Source organism: Lactuca serriola, chromosome 7 (genome assembly GCF_051521515.1).
Source record: "Lactuca serriola cultivar US96UC23 chromosome 7, Lser_US96UC23_V15, whole genome shotgun sequence".
NCBI classification, from domain to species: Eukaryota; Viridiplantae; Streptophyta; class Magnoliopsida; order Asterales; family Asteraceae; genus Lactuca; species Lactuca serriola.
Window position 1 is genome coordinate 201183592 of NC_136414.1, and position 4082 is coordinate 201187673.

General features: G+C 35.5%; 1 pseudogene; it reads right to left on the reverse strand.

Moving 5' to 3' along the window:
• Positions 1 to 1520: 1520 nt before the first annotated feature.
• Positions 1521 to 3561, reverse strand: LOC145064721 (putative pentatricopeptide repeat-containing protein At5g40405 pseudogene; annotated as a pseudogene).
• Between the last annotated feature and the right edge of the window lie 521 nt (positions 3562 to 4082).

Genomic DNA, 4082 nt, shown 5'->3' on the forward strand with positions numbered 1-4082 from the left:
TTGGTTTAAATGAGGTCTAACACACCAAAACCATAGATCTGGCCTCCTAATGTCCATTTTATACGTAAAGTTCCAAACTTGATGCACATGCATGGGGTTTTTAGCTCAAAAATCCATATAAAGTTTCCTACAATGTGCATGGGGCTCTCATGGCCCTAAAGTTGGCACCTTTATGCCATGAGACCCCTCTTCAGGCCCAGATCTGAAGGCTAGAGTCCACATAACACCCTTTAAATCCGAAAATGGCTTGAAAGCCCTAAATGCACCTAAGATCTACAATCTAAAGATGAACAACCAAATGGAAGACCAAAGCAGGAGCATTTTACCTTGATTAAGCTGGAGATGGAATGAGATTTCTGGATCCACAAGCCCCAAGTCGAATACTCAAGCTCCTCTTCTTCCTTCCAAGCTTCACAAGCCAACAAAAGCACCAAAATGGCCTTAACACACACACAATCGACTAGGGTTTCGATATGCAGCTCTAGGAGAGTGTTAGGGACAAGGGAGGCTGAGTTAAGGCATTTATATAGGGAGCAAACCCTCATATTAGGGTTTTTGTCCAGACAGCACGGACTCGCCGAGTCCGGTCTCTGACTCGCCGAGTCAGCCACTTAACTCCTGTGTCCAACCCGCTTCTGTGAGATCTTGTTATGAAAGATCATCCATTAGTTATTTTAAAACCATTAACAATTATTATTAGTAAATAATTCAAAAGTTACAATTCTATGTCTAGGTAGAAAACTTTATTTTTCATTGCACTTATGTGAGATCTTGTTATGTTTTATGGTTGACAAGATTTACATAATTAAAGGATGTTGTGTGAGAAGTAAAACTAGTGAACCATGTATGCAAGTTTTGTCAAGGGGAGTTCGTATACTATGTTCATATATGTACATAATTTGGGTCGTAACCTTGTAATAACAAGAGCTGAACATAATCTGGGTTAGTCGGATTCTAAACCGGTCCATAAATCGGGTCCCATCACTACTATCTTCATACCTATTTAGGTGGTGACATGTATCATTCAATTTAATTTAGATTAGATTGAGGTGTTAAATATGTACATTTGTCACAATCTTAAATAGGTAGGAATAAAAGGTAGGAGTATATTGAATTTCTCTGAAATAAATATAGTTGAGACAATTGTAAAGGCCTGGTACCGTTTCGGTTTTATTAGATTCCTTTTGTCTGATCTAATGTGCTTCAACTGATTTTTTTTATAATAAAAACAACTTTTTTAATACCTTATAATACTTTTAAAAATTATTGAGCATTAAGTGGTACAAATTTATAAGTTGATTTTTTTTAAAGAAATAAACTAAATGTTTTATAAAACTTACAAAAATGCATGGAAACTAAAAAATTATGAAAAAAAAAATGCATTGAAATGGCAAGAACTAAAATACCCATTAAAATTGCAAGAATTACAAAAACATGCAATGAATGCTTAAATATTTTTCAAAACGAAACCATTGTCAAAAAGTCAAAACAAAGTTAAATACCAGTTGAACATGTTCAACTTAACTACTATCGATAACGATAACAATAGGGATCTTCACAACACCTTTTGACTTCATTTTATGCCTCACGCCATCAACACCATTCAAATTCTTGAAATCCGCAAAAACATTCGACAACTCCACATACGCACCATCATTATTAGCCTCTAATTCCACCATCTTTCTAGACGCAAGTTTAGCCATTTCCACATTTTTAGAAATCTTGTTGGCATTTAGACGGTGCACCCCATTCTTCAGCAATCGGTGCACATGTCATACTCTAGATGAAGCGTAATGATTCATCCGAACGGCTCAATCGGCCGTATAAATCAACCATACATCCATAATGCTCTACTCTTTGGTCATAGATTCAGAATGCTTCCAACCTTCTTTAACAAGACCCGCTACACTACAAGCCTTTAAGATTGAAAGGAAAGTGACCTCATTTGGTGTGATGTTTTCTTGTTGCATAAGGGTAAAAAGGTCAAGATACTCTTTACCATAACCATGCATGGCTAGTCCTCCCATGGCACCACTCCATGTGTACACATTCTTTTCATTCATCACCCCAAAAACATTCATTGCCGTGTTAATACCCCCACACTTTGCGTACATATGGACTAGTGCACTACCAAGAGTTGTGTTGATTTGTAGTTTTTATACTTTATATCTCGATATGCCCGTTGTCCCGCATCTAAAGCACTTAACCGAGTGCATGCAGATAACACATTAACCTTCAAACCTTTCATTTCCATTGCGTTAAACAGTTCGAATCCGTTTAAAGGCTCCCCGAAACGCACGTACCCTGCTTTCATTGCGTTCCAGGCAATCACATCTCGGTCGAGCGTTATTTCAAACTGTTGGCGTGTTAATTTGATATCTCCTAACTTTGCACAGGCGACCACCATTGTTGTCTGAGTTACCAAATCTGGGTTGTTGATGCTAAAAAACAGATCTTATAAGTCCCTAAGAGACCCCATTTCAGCGTACAAATTAATCAACCCGCTTTGAGCATGTGGGTCTTGATCCAAGGCGTATTTCAAAGCAGTCCCATGTACAGCCAAACCAAAATTCTTATCTACTAACTGTGCAGTAGACTTGATCAAGAACGTAAACAAGTAATTATCAGGTTTATGATTCGATTTTACACTTCTTTTATAGAAATCGAAGATTTTTTCAGTAGTTGAGCTCTTGGAGTAAACTCTGATTAGAGAGTTTAAATCAAAGACGGAGGGATTTTCACATTGGTCCAATAGTTGAACAGAATAATCGATATTTTGTGGGTGTTTGAGGGCCATTGATGCAGCAAATTTAGATACAAGATCTGGGCCGTTGAGGAAACCATTGACTAGAAATTGTCAGTGAATTTAATTTTGTTTTTTTTTTGTCATTAATTTCTTAAAAGGAAAACTCTCGATATTATGTGGCAAAATAGCTTACCTAACATATAGGAGGATTAATAAACAATTTCTTGTTATCGGTAAGTTGTTTAACAACATTACATGCCTTGGATATCTTCATACCAACCAACCTAATTAATGCAAGTCTCAACAAAACTCATGACACGTGAATTATTTATTGATCAATCATTATCACTGTGCATTACCTATATATACTTGGTCCCTTGTACATTATTTTTCACAGGTTAATCAACTTCATTAATCTTCGATCACCTCTCAGAATCTTTTGACTCATCTTTAGCAACTCAAAAAAATCCTACAATGGCTTCCACCTCCTACCTTTACATTTTCGCAATTGCACTATTCTCAATTACAACAAATGAGATGTGTTTTGCTTCCCGCAATTTGCTGCAAGCAACCACATTCCCGACAATGCCACAGCCACAGATACCAACAATCCCGACAATGCCACAACCACAAATGCCCACCATCCCCACGTTGCCACTACCACAAATGCCCAGCATCCCAAACATGCCCAAAGTTTCCTTGCCTCCATTGCCTTCTATGCCTACCATCCCTAACTTTCCAACAACTCTTCCCAATATTCCTTTCTTTGCTCCACCACCTTCCAAGAAGTAGATCAAAAGAAAAGAAAAATCCATTATAGAGCGGTTTGATTGATCTGGGGATTATACATTTGTTTGTTTGTTTTTTATTTTTGTTTTAAATGTGATTGCATTTGTTTTTTTTTGTTTTTTTTTTATTTCGTCATTTTTGTGGCTATATTAAATGGTTGTCGAATGCTCTCCTTCTCATGTTTTCATTTTATGTATAATTTGATAATATAAAGCTTTTAATGTTGATGATTCTAATCTATTTTATCATAGAAGCATTTCGTCACAAAATGTAGAGGAATTATATATATATATATATATATATATATATATATATATATATATATATATATATATATATATGTAGGTTCTAATGTTTCCAACAAGTATTGTGTGCATGAATGCACCAATCACAATTTAGCAAATTATTAATTAATTAAATAAATGAATAAAGGTAAATTAGTAAATCTTGACTCTAAAATTATGGTAATTGAGATAAATGGGGGATTTGATTTAAAATCACCAAAATAAATATGTTGACCTAATAATCAAACCTTCAGATTTCTTCC